The sequence below is a fragment of the Acromyrmex echinatior genome, chromosome 9, assembly GCF_024713525.1.
Source record: "Acromyrmex echinatior isolate Ae372 chromosome 9, ASM2471352v2, whole genome shotgun sequence".
Taxonomy (NCBI): domain Eukaryota; kingdom Metazoa; phylum Arthropoda; class Insecta; order Hymenoptera; family Formicidae; genus Acromyrmex; species Acromyrmex echinatior.
The window spans coordinates 6,834,292-6,856,319 of record NC_141860.1 but is presented as its reverse complement, the minus strand read 5'-3'; the positions used below and the strand labels follow the sequence as shown (position 1 = coordinate 6,856,319).

General features: G+C 36.7%; 1 protein-coding gene across 5 annotated transcripts in view; it reads left to right on the top strand.

Moving 5' to 3' along the window:
- Positions 1-22,028, top strand: part of mub (poly(rC)-binding protein mub) — a 123,846-nt gene that overhangs the window by 51,811 nt on the left and 50,007 nt on the right. For 2 of the 5 annotated variants that reach the window (XM_011064541.2, XM_011064540.2), the window contains exon 1: positions 21,763-22,024. The exons of 2 other annotated variants lie outside the window; for them this stretch is intronic. The gene's annotated coding sequence lies outside the window, so the exon portion shown is untranslated. Of the gene's footprint in view, positions 1-21,759; positions 22,025-22,028 lie in introns of those variants that run through there. One more of the 5 variants, XM_011064534.2, reaches the window with a different exon arrangement.

The following is a 22,028-nucleotide window of genomic DNA, read 5'->3' as shown; positions in this document are numbered from 1 at the left end:
AGACGAGCGTTATTGAAGTCATTTTTGATTTACGCATATTTTCGCAGAACAGACTTGACATATTAAAGGCTACTGTCGAGAGATGTGAAATATATTTCTTTAATGTTTTTCTGTATCTAGAAATATCACGATTCCAATATGATATTTTTGTAAAAAAATGTGACAAATCTGGAAAACTATGAGCACACTTCTAATTATCGATACAGACCAGTATAACTGATTTTTTTTTTTAAATGCCCCGCAGTTCGGATTTGCACAAATATGCGCGATGGATTTCAGTGAGTTTTTGGTCGAATTTTAAGTTGACTATACTAACAAGCGTACACACGAATGCACCGTTGCGCTTTCGTTATATTGTTGCGTTTGTAACATTCCACTGTCGTATAATATTGCTGAAACGAGCAACCTCGACATAACCAGTAGAGTTGCTAACGACTCATTCGATAACGAGCTTTGCTAAGCGCTTTAATTAATGTCGAATGTAGCATGCTGTTAGGCGCACGCTGTGAAAAAACGTGGAGTTGGCCCTATGAACATATTGGAAACAAATCAATCATCGAAACAAGAGAAACTAATCTAATCTCTTAGGCTGATCTATAATTTCTGATCTGTAATTGTTATTGGTTATTTATGAATAAATTATATTTATAGTCGGTTAAATTCTTATATTTAAAACTGTCTTAAGTACAATCTCAACATTGGTCTTGAAATAAAAACAGACTATGAATACTGACCTATATTAATAAAAAATCACTTGAGCTTAATTAAACAAAGTAGCTTTTTTCAATAATACATGATTTTGCTAGATCTATTATGATTAGAAATGTTACACAATTTTTAACTTTTTCATAAAAATAAATTATATATCTTAATTCTTAATGAAATATATTTTTTTTTAAATTGTTTAACTACATATGTCACGTGTTATTTAAACAACACACAATACGATTTTACTTAAGATACTTTAGTAAGAAGTTATTTATACTTTTTTTAAAGAAAATTTCGATCCAAAGGGTTAATTAAAAATATACTTCTAAAAGGTTGTGCCACTATATATACATGAATGAAGCAATGGTTGCAATAGATCGAATTTATTTCCCAGATATAGCTCGCATCTCGAGATACATATATATTTGAGTCTATCGTTTTCTTGGACAATAAAACACATTCTTCTTTACAATTGAATGGATTATAGGGTCGATTTCAATTCGCATGCCGTAGTTAACAGCGAGAATTCGCTGAAGTTCGAGATCAGTTTCGCTGCCGTAGCGAAACTTGTCGAGAGAAGATGGATTCGAAATCGAAGCAGATATCAAACATGGAACTAAATTCACAGATGATAATTCGATTCCGACAGTTACGCAAGTTTTCTTTCTCTCTCTCTCTTTTTCTCTCTCTCTCTCTCTGCACACGCAATAATTTTCAATCGTTATTCAAGCAGTCCAAAAATTGATTTTTACTTTAATTTGAATTAGGGGTACTTTGATTTGTTGCGAAATATTTTAACTTAAGAAAATTGTTTGTTTTGAATTTTGGCAAGTTATTCCAAATTGGTCGGGATCTTGTTTGCCATACAAATCGATTTAAACTCTCGTTAATTTCAACAAAAAACAGCTTTCCCGTTACGAATGAAAATGAATTAGTCGATCGAAGTTGACATGCAATTAGAGTTTCTAATCAACGTATCAATTAATAATATTGCTGATTCCGTTTGTCTATTATACACAGCTTTCTAATCAGCGTGCACGACAAAGTCATTATAGCACAACGGCTGTCGATAATTAACAAATCGCGTTGGAAATTGCGTTAATATTTCAACGCCTGCGGATGAGCAACTTGTGGCTCATTCCTTGACAAGGTGACCAAAATTACGGGCTGTCGACCGTAAATTCGTCGATGTGATGAAGTACTAAGTGGGGCAATTAGGAATTTTAGTTTGAGAGAGCAATAAAGTATTAATTAAACTAAAATGCAAATAAATATTAGAATACTTTTTAATTTCATAATTTTTAGAGAATTAATATAAATATGTATTTTAATTTGGAAATAATTACAAAAGCCAGTATTCATAATCTGTTCTTACATTTCAAACCGGCTTAAGTAGAATTTTAAAATGTCATAAGTCAATCACAGAGAGATTAGAATCTTAAGACATTATTTAAGATAAATCTTTAAAGCTAGATTGTTCCATCTTTTGATAAACTTCAGCTTACTCTCTAACTCTCCTACTCTCTTATGTTCTTACTCTTTTATTCTTTTATTTATCCATTAGATAAATTACCACACAGTTTATTCGAAGATGGAACAAATAAATTTTAAAACAAGAATTGACTATGAATTCCCACTCAGAGATGTTTAATGATGTAATTAATGGTGAATATCATATTAATGATAATATATTAGAGATGATAAGGTATACAAAAAAGTAACAGAATGTCGACAATGTTACATGAAAAACGAAGGATTTTAAGCACCTCGAATAATCGTATTCGATCCGATGAGATCGCGTCAAGATTTGACGTTTATAAAATGCGTCGCGCGTGCAGTCGACAGGAAAATACTTGGAGATCGATACATGCAAACGCGAGACGGCCTTCAGTCAGTCAGCGTTTCGCGTACAGATCGTGCAATTTTGAAGATTCACGAATTCCAGGGCAAGATTATCCGGTGAGACGACACACTTGAAGAGGTCCTTCTCGATGAGGGAATATATATCCCTCCCTCCCTCCCACCCTTCAAGGATGTAAGCTGAGAGGGCGGTTAGCAGCTGGATTTATATGGCGGCATTAATATGCAGCGTCGCGCGCGCGCGGGAATTTCAATGGGGCAATCGCGCTTACGAACGAGAGAGACGGAGAATATCGGAAGAGAGGAATAAAAGAGAATGGTAGAAAGGGGTAGGAGAAAGGGAGGAAGCATCTCGAGGGCTCCGGCCCGCCGAACTCGTCGATGATCAATACTTTTGTCTACGTCCACGTAACTCGCTAATAGGATTGAATCGCGCCTATGCGCGGGCAATCGCGTGGCGTTTCATATGTCAAATCAGACGGCGATTCAGAACGGAAAAAGCATTTATAGATTGCACCTTCCATAATTACGAGTCGATAAATCACTCAATAAATCACTCGGTTCACGCGCGATCTGCCGTAGAAATAAGAAAGCAAAGTGCAATGCGAAATACGATAAACAATCAACTTCGTCATAACGATTGTTACAGAGATGAGCTCCACCATTCTTATTTATTTTAAACGAATGCAAAACTGCGTTTCATTAATCGATTAATTCTTTTGACATAAACTACCTGCAACACGAGATATTTATGGTATACGATAGAGAATTATTTATAACGTAACCGAATCTCAAAGGGCTGTTGGAAGTTATTGAGCAAAGGATAATGAAACTTGATGGCCGCTTGCGCGGTTATCTGATGAGAATCGAAGATAGCGGTTTCGGTACAAGGTAAATGAGGACGGAAACGTGACGTAACAATTTGTTCCGAAACAGTGGTCAGTAACTATTATCTTACGAAAACAAACGTCTCGTGTATAGGTACTCGCGCGAGATATAGGTATCCTCTGTAAAGAGATAAATATTTCCAACTCAATTTCTGTTCCCATCGTTTTTTTTTTTTTTTTTCAATAGAAATCGGACTATCAGATGTACAGAAAGGAGAATTGGTTTTGCTGCACTGAAAAAAAAAATACTAAATTTTAATAAATCATCTCTTTGAATAGAGAGTAACAACTAAATATAAAGATATACTTATTTAGTATCAAATTATCAATTTTATTTAACTGTTACCACTTTTTAATATTTATTTACTGTAAATGAATATTTAGTTGACGCTATTGAAATAAATATTTATTAAAATTTAAAATATATTTCTTTATCAGTATGAAGCATCTAAAAATTTAGCTGGCTATAGATCTGAAAATAATTTTGTTAGACCGTCAAAATTATATTTTCAGATTTATATCCAGCTAACTTTTTACACTGATAAAAAAATATTCTGAATTTAATAAATATTTATTTGAATAGTGTGTGTCAACTATCACCAAAATAATTACGACGCTTAAAATGTCAAAATTTTTTTGCTCACAGCATTGCTCATCATGAAATCTCTCGTAATTATTTAAATAATTCAAGAAAATTATTTTCAAATCTGTTCCTAGATAATTTTGAAATATTTCGAGCAGAGACCGTCCTTTCCGTATGGGAAAGCGGAAAGAGTTGTCGCAATTTTTATTCACGCGACAGGAATAACCGATAATTCTGAGATAAATCGATACGTTTCTTGGTGAGTTCCGCACCACCTTCCGGCGGTCAATAAATTCCCGCACGTTAATCGGCTTTATTTGCTCGGCGTTGCCTGCGGGCTGACAGATAGCGACCAACGTCCACTCGAAGCCCCCCTCACACGCCGCTTTCGTACATAGATCCCGGCTAATTGTTTATTAATATTGCGACGTGGTACGGACGGATGTTTGTCACTGACAGCACGAACGCCTAACGCTTATTGTCCCCGACCTCGAATCGCTAAAAGCTGCTCTCCAGCATTTCCGCCTCGTAATCCTTTCCACTTAATTCATATCGACCGTTATAAATAATTGAACCTTTTCCGTATACGATGCAAATTCTCGAAATATGCCGATAACTTGTACGTACGCCATCTTGGCAATTTAATTTATCTGAACAACTGGCCTCAGCGATGCTTGATAGCGACGGTAATTAAAGTTTCGATTAAAAAACGTCCATATTGTTGCGCGACGCGTTCCTGGACGTACGCCATGATTACGGACTACCTACCGTGAGCTTTTTATCGAATTTCAATTTTCGCATACAGTCATCGGCAAAGCGAGTCGGTACTACATCTACTATTACGAATTAGTTAGAGCGAATCGAAGCCCAGAATGGAATGGGCTGAAAGGGAGACGTCGGGGACGCCATTATTGGCACATCGAAAATCGAAAACTGAAATGTATCAAGCGGTTGAACCGCGCCACGTTATTCGCCATTAAATCTTTATCCGTTCGAGCATGCAGCTCTTAATATTAAACGAAGAGTAAGATTTTGTTTTATACAAAAGGCAAAGGCTTTATTAAATCAATAATAATGGATTAGGAGCCAACGCTGTAAGCCAACGCTAGATATTTATGTAAATTACTTTAATTTATATAAATTCACATCTTATACAAGCAAACTTTTCGACTTATCATTATTAAGTTATCTTCAATATTTTTAATTTTAAAATAAAAAAAATTATTATCTGATTTCCCATTAAACGAAATTTAATAACATTAATATTTACATAACGCTCGTTAGTCAATTCAATTCTTGGGTTTATATTTCTTATTGATTTATATTTATTATTTGCTCCCTGGAGGCTCCGTGAATTTGCTCGAGGAATGTTTCGCCCTTTGCCATTTTTTAATCGAGAAGGTAAACTTCTTATAATTAAGCGCGCTCAATTATTCATGTCCCCCGAAAGTATCTCGCTGTTTCAGATGATGTTAATTTAGTGGGCTTCGGAGAGCTTCATTATTAATTCCAGGGTCGGCGCTCTTCGGTTTTAATTCTTGGAGCGCGAACTAATTAATTAATCTACACGAACGGCCGCTCGCCGTCATACCCTGACCATGTAAATGGCGGCATACTGACGTAATGAATGGAGTCAGTGCTCATGGGAGCAGGGAGGAGGGGAAAAATAGAAATTCAGATTCTTCCAATTTTCTTTTACTGGCTTTATTGAGAGACGCGCTCACGAGAGTGCATTTTCGCATAGAACTGAATACGAAACCGTATAATCGCGGAGCGCTCTTTTGAAAACGCCCTTGTGTGTAAGAGTTATGGAAAGATCGTGCTCCTAAACAAGTCGGGACAAAAGCTGCAACGCTCCCACGATTGATAAGGGGGCGAATTCAGCCACAGCCAGTTAGTTTTACCTGGCGAAGTGGAAGCTCAAGGAGAAGGGGGAGTGAACAGTGAAATAAATTATCGTCTATAAGACCATGAGGAAGGTAAAATACCCTGGCAGTTAACGCCCACGTCAATCTCACCCTCGACTATGTGCCCTCACTTCTCTCTCTCCTTGTCTATGTCTCGTTCTTAGCCCGAGGCCAAGCAGCTTCGAGATGTGGAGGGCGTGTTTGCGTAAGGTACATATGCACACACAAATGCACATGCATCGTGGCTCGACATTGTCGTAACGTAGGTAACGTACAAGGGATAAGACGAGGAGAGGGTGGTTGAACGAGAAGGCGGAGCGAGTCGATACTGCCGTCCGAGATTTTCATTTCCGCTGACCGTAAACTTTTCTCACCATTAGAGGATTTCGGGGAATGGCCTTTTTTTATCGTTCTCCCTCTCGATCTCTGTGCCGTTGACGACCGTAATAGGGTTTACCGGGATTCGACTATGGTAGGGATGGCCGGTTTTTCTGTTCTGCCCCCCCCCCCCCGCGATTGTCGCGGAGAACATATACAGTAACATAACGTTACTTCCCCTTTTAAAATTCCACGATACAAAGGACACGAAGAAGATAGAATAAAATTTTTTTCTTCAGCATTTACGTAAAGCCAAGAAGGGGACTTGGTTTACAAACTTTGTTCTGACATTATTCATTCATTCAATCTTTCTCAGGCACACTCCTATTTTAATTGCTTGTTGCATTACTTCCTGTCTCTCTTTCTATTCTTATCGCTTTTCTATCTTATTTATGTCTTAAATATATTATCGCAGTCAATACCTGTTTTTTTATGTTATCACAGCTGTAATATCTCATACCCAGGTAGAAGAGTCGTAATAAAGTCATAAGGAAGGATATCATAGGACGTCATCATGACGTCATTTGATACTTAATTAAAAATGAACTTATAAGTGATAAATAAGGTGATGATGATGTCTTTACGATATTACTATGATATCTATGTTGTTGTTTCTTTTCACATGTCTATTATTGCTTCTCATTTACTATTTATTTGATCTTATTCCAATTACCTTTACTATTATACATATTTTTCTTTCTCTCTCTTTCCTCTTACAAAAGACATGATTTAAAATGTATTTCGTGACTTTTCAAATCAGAATTTAGGTCAACACAATATTATGCGTTCAACTGTGCTCGAGAGTGAGAGTTTTATACGAGTAAAAATCCAATCTCTTGAAGCAGGTATTTTTATTTTCTAACATCCACAATGTCTCTTAAATTTTTTTTTAAACAATCATATTTATAAATATAAGGATCACACGGCATCAAAAAATAATAAAGAAAGATATTAAAATAAATAATTCGATAGATTTTTTGTAAATGTAAAGAGATATGAGGATTTATTATCAAATTTTGTAATCATGTGAATGATTTTTGATTTTTTTCTTTTTTTTTTTATCTATTTTAACAGGAATAAAAGATATTTCTCTCGTCGCAAACGCTCCAAATTGAGTGGCGGTTGACATCGATTTTGCGGAAAATGTTCGGATTTTCAGGATTTTCGGGATCCATCGCGATTAGTTTGGCTCGCATTTCGCGGCTACGCGCGTCGCTCGAATCTGATTGCCAGGGCTTTAATGCGATTCGTGATACGGGGATATGACTATAACGTGGCGTGTGCAATCCGTCGGGTATTGGCCGCGAGGCAATGGTGCATGCGGCAGGCTTGACACATATCAATCAGGCAATGGAATTCTCGGGAGTTCGGATGCTGCGGCATCCGATCTCCCCACCGATGATCCTCCACCTGACATTGCAGTACGCAATCCGTGAAACCACTTCATCGTATCTTGAAATTAAATTGCAATTACGATCGCTTAAAATGATCCGTTATTTGCGATTTCTAATAAAGAATGAAGTTTACAACTTTTCATTACCGAAATCATTTCAATTAAAATATGAAACATTCTTCATATTTTCATATTTATTTTTCTGTACGTATTAATTTGGAAAATTGCATTGCATCTTATTAATAATTTTCTGACAAAATTACAAAATACAAAATTTAACTTACGAACAAGAATGAAGTGTATTACACGCAACGTAACTCGCTTGTATTAATTAAGCGGTGAAATTCTCGGAAGTTCGGAGTATTCTGTGTTAGCCACTCCGTCATGGCCTCGTATGTGCCTCGCTTATATATTACCTTATACCTTTTACACATATGTCGAGTGTATGATACCCTGATTATATTGCTTCCGCAGGCTACGTATCACGATACAATTAATGTCAAACTTCATCAGTTTCCCGTTACCAATCATAAATGTCACCAATTTAATTTATCTATTCTTGAAAATAATTAATGTAGAGCTCATTCAGTATTATATTGGCCAATGTAATTGTTATTAGGAAAATTATTTGCAAAATTCTGTTATCATAAATTTTGTTATCACAAATTACTTACAAAACTAGAAAAAAAAACGAAGAGACGTCGTTATTACGTTGAGAAAAAAAAAATTAATCCGATAAACCGTACTATTACTGACATTATTATTACGTTTAATTATTATTTGTTGATCTGTGAATTCTCCTTTCGTATTTTCTGTTACTTAATGCTCCGTGCTACGTTAAATTTATCTGAAAAATTTGCGCGACGTAAGCGAAGTACGAAAAACCCGTCGCGTCATCGTATCCGCGCGCCCGGCGGAGTTCGTAATTCTGTTTACATGGTAAATCTTTCTTGTACAAATTCGAATTCGCTTCGCAGGAGGTAGAGCGACCGAGGGAGAGAAGGCCTCCTTCCGGAGGTAAATTGCAAATTCAAAGTTTCACGGCGACTTTCACGCCATCGCGACAAGAGGCATCCCATTTCCGGATCCGGGAGGGTTCTTAGCGTCGAATAAGAAAAGAAAGAGGAAAACTACGATCTATTCTACATATACTGTGAAAAAGCTTTGCCGGCTGGCATCTATTTGAGAAGTTAGTATATATATATATATATGGAAAAGGAACATGGCTCTCTCTCTCTCTCTCTTTCTTTTCTCTCTTCAAACTTTATAACATAACGGTGTATGTAGTACACGATGAACTTTGTTGATTTACTTGTCTCTTTCGTTTTTTAGTAGCGACAAGTTTATCAATCTTGAAACTTTTGTTCACTATAGTTTATACTTTCAATATAAGAGCGTACAGTGTGCGACATATTGCGAAGCAATAACCGAGTCAATGACTTGAAGAGGAAGAAGAATGTTTTCCACTTAAGTAATTTATAGCGACAGTTTTCTTAATTTGAATCGATAGTTTCAATACGACAAATGATAAAGTTTATCATCATTTCTGTGAATTTATAAATCAATAAATTTATATATAATTTATATATAACTGGTTACATCAGCAACCGTGCTGTTCACCGAACGCAAATCAATAATGTTGGATTTATCGCGAACTCCGTCGTGTATCGAAAGAAAGCCGAATGCAAGGGTGTACAGAAGTGATCACTGCGCAATATTACTGCAAAAATGGAAGGAGGGAGAAAGAAAGAGTGGGAGAGGGAGAGGGAGGGAAGAGGGAGAGTGACGCTTTTTGACAAAAGCGCGTTCACGTAAACATCCTCGGACATCCTCTCCGTGTTTCATGGAGACACCAGCTGCCAGATAAAAACGTCAGGCAGACCCGAGCAGACAGTCGGTTATCTCGCGTACATTTTACGTACGCTTCGCGAAACTTGAAGGGCGTCGTGCGTGATTTGTCGCCGGGATCCCAAACCCCTTCCCGACACCGGGCGAGACGCCCTTATATATGCGAGAGTAGGGAAAATCGACGGATTTGACATCGACTGGCTCCGGAATTGAATTTTGTGCATCGAGCTCGAGGGGAGCGTGTAACGTTTGATGATTTGTTACTGGTTTCATTTCCCCGGGAAATCTCCCGGCATCACTTGGGGCCAACTACACAGATTCGCAGAGACCCTTTCAAAAAAGCCATTCACGAAAGTATACGCGTAAAATATTTGGTAATCTTCGCTGCTGACATGCATTTAACTTATGAGAAATCTATAGTTGACCAAGTTGAGGTAATCTATTTTTACGGGCGAAAAACGGTTTTCATAGTTAAAGTTACATTTCGAGTTTTAGAAATTCGAACAAGGGGATGTTTATCATTTTTTAACCATTTTATGAAAAATATAAAATTACGGGCGTGAGTGTGTTTTTCGTGTAGCACAAATAATATTTGCAAAACGTTGGTTTTTTTATCTCAAAAGAAGGAAAAACTTTTTACTCTGAGACTTGCTTTTTCGCGTGTAATCTGCCAATATATGGAATTCTCAATAAGCGGAATTTTCATTTATTCGCTCGGAAATCTGTCAGACGATACGAACAGACGGAGCAAGTTTGAAGATTACTTTTGATTTTTTATAAGATTCTTTTATATTGATCAGTGTGTTCCGTCTAATTTTTAGTTCTTCCTACTCTCATCTTTTTCCGCTTCTACGTATGATATAAAATTAATGTCACAGACAGGCAAACTATGACGCTTTTGACCGTTGAATACCTTGCGGAATCTTTATTTTAAACGCGGAAATTAATTGCTGATTACGCAATGCTTGTATGATATTATCTGATTACTTTTCACTGTCCGGAAGCAAACGATCGTTTCGATTTTCTCAATATGTTTGATTACGCAACAGAATGAATTTAGAACGATAGAAGTAAATCTTGCCACCGTTGTTTCTTTCTACCACCTTTTAGAAATCGTCAAAGAATCGGAGTCAATTTCGATTCCATTATTTCGCCTTACACAATTCTTCTCTAAACGTGAACTTTTGTTCCTGCGGATGAAAGAAGAGTGCGAGAGACAGGAATCGACGGAATGTATGGTGCACCGAATCGAATCTCTTTGAGCAACGTTATCGCGCGAAATCAGGCTACTGCAAAACCCAATTCCGAAGTCGTATCGTCGAAAGAACGGAAGAACGTTTGATCGCAATATCTTAAATTTTAGATATGTCGAAGAGTTAAAGTTTAACTTGCAAACATCAATGAGAGGTGGAAGAATGAAATCGAAAAATTCATCGCTTATCATTTTCTTTAGCCACGTAAACAATTCATTTCAAAGATCCGTTGTTATCAAAGGCATTATCGTCATTGTCGTTGTCAAAGTGTCTGGCGTTTAAAGAAACAATAGCGATATTTTGTGTTGTAGAATACATCTGTAGCAGCTAATTGCAGATGCTTATGATTACAGACCAGTTAAGGATTAAATTGATTAATTTATATTCACGAGGAATGTCGTGGTTCGTAGGAGAGCATAATTCGCGTGACATGGTTGGCAATGCCCAGCTTTCCACATTCCCTGCTCACCTGTAACGAGCATGTGCCTGAAACTTTGCAGACGATATAGTCAAGAGGTCGTGTTGTGTGCGAAGTACCTACGCTAAACTGAATCGTGCTAACAAGCGTTGAGAGCTAAAGCTTCAGTAAATTGCGCCGATAATATTTTACATAATTACTAGTATTTCCGCGATAACATCAAAAACAGTAGCCAGCATACGTACTAATTGCAATTAAAACAATCGTGTTAGCCTTGTAATTGTATAGTTTTAGCAATCGAAAAGTTCGCCCTTTCATTAAAAAAGGAAAAGAGGAAAAGTGAAAAGGAAAAGAAAATGAAATCTTATTCGACATTGTAAAATAATCTTTAAGAAATATTAGGAATTGTCATATTTGGTTTCTAATATACCTATTAAAAATAGAAAGAGGTAAAGAAGATTTGCAGTTTCTTAAATTCTTCGTTGCTTTATAAAGAAATTATTTTTGTAAAATGTTATATTTAATCTCTGGTATCCTTGAATTTATTCATATTTTCACAGAAAGTGGTAATTTATATACTTTGCGCAATAAAGATAAATTTTATTATAATTGACGCTCTACAATTAAATATACTTTGCCTTTTCAATTGGAGTTTTTGCAGAGGAAACGTCTCGCTTTCATATTTTACATTTAGCTTCTCGCTTGATTAATTGATTGAATTTCGCTTGATTCTGTTGAATTGCCATTTCATATAAAGTTACGCGTGAAAATTGGACATAGGTGTTCCGGAGGGTTTTTTTTTTGCAACTCGTAAATAACGCAGCGCGTTTCCACCCTGTAAATCAATATGTAGTCGTTTGCACCCTCGTCTTCGACTTTTCGATTTCCGAAACCTCCACTTTGTCGTCTCAGCCGAAGCATTATAGACAGCTAGAGGCATCTTCATTTCCCACCTCCGAATTTTCCGCTTCCAGCCGTCGCAACCTCCTCGCTTTTTCATCCTCCTTCCGTCTATCCTTCTTCAAAGGAGATAAGCCGAAGTCGTCGGCCCCGATATCCAAGTCAAAACCAGTCCGAGGCCAGAAAGCACCGAAATCTTTTTTGCGAACTTTCCGACCTTCCTCTTAGATCTCTCTCGTTGCCCATGTTCTTTCTCCTCACCCTTTCCTACATTTTTCTGAGCAGTTTTAGCGCGAATGGACGTAGCTTTGCGAAGCTGCTGCTTTTCGCAAATTCGACCCTCGCGAATCACAACGCGAATATTCGCCAGCCGGGATTATCACCAGCTGCGAACTCGAAGAGCAATGTCTTGTGGCAGATGCTCAAAGATGATGCTCGGAAAAGCGGTCTGTTTATCCGACACGAGATGCTTATAACAATTTCAATATCGTTATAGGTTGGTGAATGAGTTATATATATGTTATAATCCTCTCCTCTCATCGATAACTTCGGTACAGAGTATTATCCTTCCGTCTAAACTTATCGATGAACTCTCTTATGAACCGATTTAGAGCTGATATTTTCTTAACGAAAATCTGAGTGCCTTTTATATTTAATATGGAAAGAATAATTTTGCCGAACCGAGAAAAATTTCTAGTTGAAAATAAACGAACCAAAAAATTTTAATTATATCAATCAGTATCTTGGTTATCTCTAATTAGAATTATAATAGATTTAACCAGAAAATGCTGATTTATTCATTTTCAGCTGGAAATGTAAGTAATACGATCACACTATTTCTAGTATGAAGTATCGAAAAATTTAACTATACAGATGATCTCTGAAAATGATTTTATTGGATCAAAATAATTAATTAGGATGCTCAAACTGCAGGTTATTAGAATTTCTTGCATTACTTATCATGCTTGAAATTCCTACATAATTGTTTTGATGATCCAACCAAATTATTTTTAGATCTACATTTAGCTTTTCTATATTTCAGCAAATTTTTTTTCTAAATATTTCAGCATAATCGTTTTTTCTGTGAAGCCGCAATCTCTTAATGATTCACATTGTGTCACTGATAAATTTGGTGTGTAATTACATCCTCCAGCCACGATTATCCAGTTGAACAAGGCAATTGTAGAGAAAAAAACCATCGCAAACTTCATCAACGAAAAGTTATTACGCGAATGTGTATATATAAAACGTGTGTACGCTTTTTTGTCTCCTCAGAATGAGAAACTGTACGAGAATTTAATAACTCGATCAAATTCCTCGGGATGAAGGTTGAAAGGATACATTTCCGTGGATATAACCGAGAACGTATGTAAAGATACGAGCGATGGTTTATGCGAGAGCGAGCATTCTGCGTGCGCGTATCGCGGGTATATTGGATTGGAATTCATCGGAAAGTGCCGCTTCGCAGTTTCTGCGAGAAATGAAATATGATCCAGTAGCATTCATGGAGCATCATCGAAGATACGGAGAACACAAAGAAGATACGAACGAAACAAGCCGACCATCTCGTCCGTGCGTATTTTTTCAATTTTTCGTGACGTCGTTATCACGAAGACGAGAGCAAATTCGTCGAGCACTGCGCGAATATCAGTTCGTACATTTAACTAGCCATCAATTTCCAGCTTGGTATACAATACGTCATACGTACCGTGGAAACTGATGCCGTGCCGACTCTCTTCGCGAGTCAAATTTCATTACGTCTTAACTCTCTACAAACGCGAGGCGATTGTGCCCGTCGAGAAGTATCTCAATGCCCAGCTCGACAATGAACTCGGCGACACGGACAGCTCCCTTATCACTTATTAATCTTATTACATTGTCACAATTTCCCAGGCGACGTTGTGACAGACCCGATTGTCGCCGAGCTATTCAATCGCATCGGTTCAGCTCTCGTCCCCTTTCCTTCCCCTGTCCATCGTTCTCTCCCCGTTCTATCGTTCCTGGTTACGAGATTCCCGCGGCGGTAATGACGAGACGTAAGTACCGCTGAGCCTGAATAACGACGTATCCGCTAATGCCATTCCGACTGTCAGTTTAATCCGCCATCGAACACCACGTCTGGATTCAACGCGAGGAGACGCGGAATCTCCTCTTCATTTTCCCCGAAACATCCGTTGCTATTATATTATGTACGGGATCTCGCATATATTATGTGTTCTATTCGCTTTTTTTACGTTAATAATACATTTTTGAGTTTTTTTCTACGTTCCAGCATTCAACATCGGATGATAATATCGAATATTGATCAGAACGATATTATCAGCATCTTTCCGATCAAAATCTTGTTTACGAGATTCTCTTCGATTCTCACAAGTTGTGTATAAATTATATAACTTATTCTAATAAAGAAAGAGTTCTCTCTCTTCATCACATTTGTGTAGTTAGCGAATTATGTTCTTGATCGAATTTCGCAAGATTGCGCATCAGACGACAGACAGCGTTGGCGCTAACTAGGAAAATTTGCAATTAAATGCGGCAAGTTATCCCGCAAACTTTCATATCCAAGGTGAACTTTCGACGGCGTTAACGCGACGATAACAGTCGATGTCAATTATCATCCCGAATAGGACAGCACAACGGGAATAAATGCCGTTTTAATTATTTCAATGAGGGATTGGCTCAGGAGAGGTTTGTGGAAGAGAAAACGAGCAAGGAGGTCGACTATTATGGAAGCTATGTAACATAAATGCTTGAAGATAAAATACTTATATTAATTATATTATACTTATATCTTTAGATCCATATATGATGCTTAATCTTTACGGTACGAGGAACAAAACGGTGTCTCATCACAATTCTGAGTATTTTGAATCTGTGTCCATTTTTTCACCTATTTTCAAAAAAATCTCTAAAAATTCGCGAACATACTTCCAACTTTCTAAAACAAATGTTTAAGTTCATTTTGGAAAATAATAAAATGTACTATATAATTTAATTCGTTGAACTTGCGAGAAATTCGCACGAACGGAAATCGGTTGGACATGAAATGGATCTACCCAGGATAGTATCGAACTATATAAGAATTAATTTGATACTTTTCCGATTACTCTAAAGTCGGTATTCATAGCTCATGATTATTTCAAGACCGTCTAAGTAACAAGAACTAACAGTACAGCTCTCATGACATCTTAAGATTATATTCAAACTGTCTTAAGAATCAACTGAGAGTACCTCTAAATATAAACGTTAGATATCGAATTTCGATAGAGTATCAAGGCGAGTATCTTCATTACATCCCTCTTTCCCACATCTATGTATAAGAGTAGTCACATTGTATTTCACTGCATTCAGCATGCATATGCATGTACTTAATGGGCTAAATTAAACTTCCGCAATCATCAAATCATTGACAAACAACGTAAATAATTTTATGCTTCATTTCGAATGGATGGCGCTTGATTTCGTTGCGGTATCCCGAACACCAATTTGTTCTGGAAAATCGATTTGAACGATGAAATTTAATCGTAACGCGGGTCATATCAGTTTGGACAATTTTAATCTATAATATAGCACTTAATAACGATTATTGTACCGCTTTTGGTCAATATTTATAACTTATTCTTATGTTTAAAACTATTTTAAAATTTAATAAATCATAGAGTCAAATTATTAAAATATCTTAAGCCATTACATAAGACTGTCTAAGAATAGACTATAAATGCCGGCCTTAGATTCAATATGAGTATATTACAGTTTCCGAGTAAAGTATCTTAGAATTAATGCTGCATCCGAAGTTGCTGCAGCAGTTTATATAATGATAGTACGCGAAAGAAATAGCTCGACAGTTTAGGAGACAGATATAGAAAGGTACATGCGGTTGTTTTGTATGACGACGTCATTGGCTCCCGGTAACGAATCAATTTCGATGACCGCGATATTAATAATCGCCGGACCAGAACCCGCAGGATCCATCATATCCAGGCAATAGGTTTCGTCCAATTACGGATCTGCTCGCTCATGCGAGAGAACGCAAACCTCTAAAAGAGAGATGTTAGATTACCTCCCGGATTATCTAAAAAGATTCGATGGTAACCAGCATGAAATTATAGCACTGTCGTCGCAAAACCAAAAACATATTGAGGTTTTACCGAATAGGTATCTTTATTTCTCGCTAGACATGTCCATTAACATAAATAAGAGCATTTAACATAAATAAGAGACCGTTATATCAGTTTATCAGTTTTAATTCTTCCAGGATTAGATCGTGTTATATAATAGTGATAACTGCAACTATTAACTCAGTTACTGGATAATTTAAAATTCATTAGAAGCACTTGCGACAAGGAAGGATCAAGGTGACATCACGAAAGGTTTGTCCCACACAACGAGTTAGCTTGGTTAAACTAACTCTGTTTGGTCAAAGTAACAGAGGGTGGAACAAGGTTTGGTGAACGTACACTAAAATGAGGGACGAAGGGATCGAGCAAGAACAAAACAAAACAAAATAAGAGGAGAGTAGAAACAAGAAAGACGAAAGAGCGGAGACCAAAGAATAATAGGTCCCCGGAATGAAAGAGACTTTGAAGTTACCTCTCTTTCCTCTGTGCGTGTCCCAACGATATCACCGCACCATTGCGATTAATCGCACGAATGGAAGCAAAACAATGACTGTCGTTTTCGCTAAATCGCTTTGAGACAGCTCATGCGTATCGGGAAATGAGTTTTGAAAACCCTCTTCCCCTCATCGCGAATTAGTTTCTGAACATTCTCAATAAATATTTTCACTGAGGACTTTACGATCGATTATTTAATCCTTAAATTTGTGTCAATTAACAAAAAATTTAGGTCATCCTTTTTGGCACTATTAAAAATTTAAATGTCGATTGTCCTTCGTGTTTGCACCCTTTGCGTTTGACTCTAATCTATTTCTTTCTCTCTTTAAACGAAATTATGGAATATACAGACGAATAAAAGAGAAGAGAATTAAAGAAAAAGGAAAAACTGAAAATACATTTATTACTAAGGTACAATTTATTATCTAGAATCCCAACAACCATGCATAAAGAAATTCAATAACCGCGCGGCTTATCTCGACACCGTGTCCTCCATTTTTACGGAAGGGGAATTACCTTCGAACCACGTTCACGTCGAGATCTTATCGCGACACCGAGCGGTGCCTCATTTCCGTCAACCCTAAAGTCTCTTTTAGCCTCGTCTGAGGCCGAAGGCGTCTGCATCCTCTAACGTCACATCGTGATCTCACTCATAACTCTTGCAACGCTTGTCACTGACACCTAATCCTCGGTATAAATATTTTGCAAGGCAAATTACAGGAGATATTTTGCAAGAAGACGTTACAAGCATCGGCGATCGCCTTCTTCTAAAGAATTCCGTTAAAAATTCTCAAGCCTGTAGATTAGTGTCAGAGAAATGGGGATGGATAAAGCGTGGAAGGTAATAATTTCGTTCTGAGTATCAACGCGCGAAACTTGAATCGAATTTAATGATGGGATTAATATTCTTTCAACGCACGCGATTCTGTGAGTTCCGATTCGAACTTAGTTTACATTTTAAGTAGATAAATTCCCTATGAGACGCTAGTTAGACAAACGTTTCAAGCATCTTACGGTGGAATCTCCTCGAGTGAAACTTGAAACTCAATAACGTCGCCTGCGCAATACTTTCACCCTTTCTCGATCGCAGGAAACTCCATTAGGCGTTTGATCATCAGCGATGACCTTTTCTGACAGAAACACGATATATCCACCTAGTTCACTATAATTGTATAATGTTGGCGAGTTTCTTCAAGTCACCTAACTCATTCCGTAATCCTCTAAGACGCTTAATTGCGTAATGGATAGAGCAGTGACTATGCGAGAACACGGAAAGAGAGACAGAGAAAGAAAGAAAAGAAGACGCAGGGGAAAAAAATAATAAATAAATTTGCACAAAAGCATTTATTTTCATAAGAAATTTGTCATTTTTTAATTATTAATTGATAAACTTTCTGTTCTTTGATTAAGTTATGTATTTGAAGCGCAGAATCAGGAAAAGAATTTCGTCATCCATCATCTAATATCACCATGTAATTGATCCAAAGTCTTATAACAGGTCAAACGACTTGAAATAATTTAAATGTATCGATTGAAGTATCCAATTAATATTCAATTTGAGAAGAGATTCTAAATAAAATAAGAAATTATTTCATAATTTCCTTCCTTTTTTTCAACGTTCGGTCTATTCTTTTAAATTGATGTGAAATAAAGACCAATTTGGGACAGCACAATTCAATACAGAACAAATCTGACAATTCGGTTTTCATGACCAATCTCGCTTGCATCGACGTCACTTGGGTTGCTTCTTTGCTTTTATGAAGCACTTACAGCACTTTACGAGCATTACTTTGAATTGCCCGCCAGTAATAAAATAAATTATTCATACTGGCATTTACGTGGCCCTATTCCACCGATTATGTAAACATTTGCGAAGGGAGCTTTGTCGATGCAAACGATGTTCTTATGGGGGTCTTCATTAGTGCATCGCCATGCTCTTAGCTTTGGCCAATTAACAAAATGAAATCGCGCACTCTAGTCAATCTTGCCTCAGTAATTATTTCTCCTCTGTTCTGCTGAAGTGTGCAACACAGACGGCTTGCTTCGATCTATCAGCTTTTTTTCCTGTGCGAATCAGCGCATTCAAAGAACTCGAGATTACGCCATAATTGGCCCAGATTGTTAACAATAGCAACTCTTTCTGACTTACTGAATACTATTTCATTTGCCACTCGTACACATCTGTTATAGAACGCGCCGTGAATTGATTTATATCTATATTAATATTTGCACAGGGGATGTTCTCGATTAACCGTGTAATATTGATCGCTCATATCGAAACAGATTGCTGCTTTTTTATGATATATGTTTCTGTGTGAAATTTGAGGGGAACATGTACAGGAATAAGCGCGTATTTATTCGAAATTTGTCAATAAAACGAACATTTCACGAACGCCTCTTAATACAGATATACGTTTCTCTCAGCGATGTAGATTCAATTAAAAAAAATTTTACTTTAGAAGCATACATTTCTTAAAAAAAAATCAACATATCCATATCTATTAAAAATAATTAGTCAATATTCGTTTTAATTTATTAAGAAAATTAATAACGAAAAATTATCTGTTTCGTTGGCACTAATTGGAACAATAAACAAGTCTATTTACATTTCCCGTCTTACATATTATTTAGCAAATTAATTAAAACGCTCAAATATACCCACGCGCGCATATAATTTAACGTTTGTATTTATATTTTGTTTAATTTCAAATAGACTTTTTTTTTTTAATTTTAATTACATTGTTTAATTATAAAATGCAATTATTAAATACAGCTTAGTTATAAACGGCAGAAGTTTATTACAACAAATAAAAATGTTTCTCGATAGTTTTTTATTTCGTGTAAAATGCTGTAACATTTTCTCATGCTTTTATAACAACCTTCACAAATTCACATGAGTTTTATTTGACTCGCATTGGAGAAACAGAAAGAGTATATCATATTCAGCGAAAATAGATAAAGATCGTGTAAAAGGGATTCTAATGAGCTCGTTCTTTCACATAACGACATTAAAGTAATAGTGATTACCGCCGTTTCTTAGGAAAATTCTTTTCGCGATTGTAAATTAAATTTCCAATAATTGCTTCCAACGCCGCCTAAAATGATAATTAAATTTCTGATATCAGTATCCGTGACATATCATTGTAATCGTAATGGCCATTCGGGTGTTACTGAGAGCAAGATAAGCGGCGTTTGTATCTAATTTCCCATGAAAAAGAAGATTTTCCTTCTTAGATAAACGATGCAAATTCAGTTACCAAAACTAGATTAGCGATGGAAACGCGTGCCGCATCTTCTTTGATCCCTTGACCTCGCATGTTTATCGCTGAGAAATTGCCACGCTTTTTTAAGCATGATAAATTTGGAATACGAAACAAGCTAAATCAAGAAAATCAAGTTTCGGTTTTAAGTAAAATCGCTTTGTGTGGAATATACAGGCAAAAGCGATTTCGTTTGCAATAAAAACACTTTACTTGCAGCAGAGGTGCAAACGATTCGTTTGAAATAAAAACAAAAAGTTTCTTTTTGCCTAAAATGAAATTTTTTTTTTCATCGTTACTGCCCGCGTTTTAAACAAAATAATTGATTTGAAATCTTCTTTTTTGTTTTGAACTTTCTCTTTAAATGTTTGAGGTCAATGTAAGGAAGAATTTTCTTTCTGTCTATTTGTCAACATTCTTTCAAACATTCTTACGGTTTATTTTTATGGAAAAGTACTTCACACGGTTTGTCGATAGAAGAAAAGAATCTGTTGCCGAGATTATTTCACGTTGTTTCCGTTAATGTGTCGTTCTTTGAGTTATTCTCCCTTTCATTATTAAGCTTGATTCGATAACATTCACTTTTACGCCTTCGGCGAACGATCTATTTAACCGACCGTCCTTCAAGTCCGGAGGAAAGTTGAATTACTAGAGAGAACGAGTTGGAAAACGTGGTAATCGAGTTTTCGTTGGACGTCAGCTAGATCCATTCGCGGGTAATGTGGCGTGGGCATACGAAACAATTAGCAGCGTACAATGCGTTTGACCGAATTGTTTGGAACACGCGAGATAATCCAGTAATAAAAGTAACGTGAAACGTCGGACGCAAGTACGATAATTAGATTTAAGTAGAACAAAGTGAAATATTAAAATATGAATTATAAAAATATTGTTACGCTTTTAATAATAAAATAGTATATACAATTGCTTCTATTATCTCTCTAACCTTTTAACTACCTGCAAATTACTATACGGTGAGTCATTGTTAATTATAAACTTTGCGAGAACGTATAAAAGAAATCTTTTCAAACGTTTATATAATATAAGCAACTTGAAAGAAGATTTAAATAATTTCTTGTTTTTCAAGATGGAAAGGATTATCAATGCATTGATAATCCTTTCCATCTTATTTTAACATTTTAAAAACAGCATTAATCTAAAGAATATTACTCCGGGAAAAAATGTTACATAAATGGACATTTTATACATAATTATATATAATTGTATAAAAAATATCAATTTTCTATATAATTATATATAAAATATTTCTATATAATTATATATAATTATATATAAAACATTTTATTCCGGGACTTTATGTCTCCATAAAAAAGTAATCTTGTAAATAAGACAGTCGATTAACTGATTATTAATTATACTTAATTACATTTAAATCCTACTGTGATACTTTAATATCACAATTTCTGCAATTCCACAGAACAAGTTCAGAGAGTGATATTTTCCTTGGAGAAGACAAATCATTTTTGTTTCTCAATCTCAGAACTTTTTCCGCCTCGTAAACACGTGCGTTCCCTTCGGGTTTTTCACGGATTATATTGGGAACGAAATAATCCGTAAGAGGAAAAGCGTGCGATATTTCTAGATACTGCCGAACGTTCTCATTCTCGCAAATCGAGCCGTAATCCGCCCTATGCGCCGTTTGAACGTCCCGCCGTCGAGTGGTCTGCGCAGTCGGGATGCGCAGAAGACTGGTAGGAGTAGGTAGGAGCATGCGCGGCGCGGTGGCGCCACCATCGCGGCACGGCGACGTAGACGCGACGCGACGCACGGTAGCGCTGCGCATCGTCGGAAGCGAGCGGTGGATAGGCCGAAGGCAAAAGAACGAGGACCGCGTTCCGTCGAGGTGGTGCCAGTTTCGCAGTGCCGCGTAGTGTAGTGTTTTTTCTCTTCCTCTCTCCGCCGCGCCCTTCTCCCCCGCGCTTCCGAGTGCAGTGTGCATCGATGAGGAGGCCGCCTGTACCTCCCCCCCCGATGACTGAATAGTGTGCATTTTAGGTAA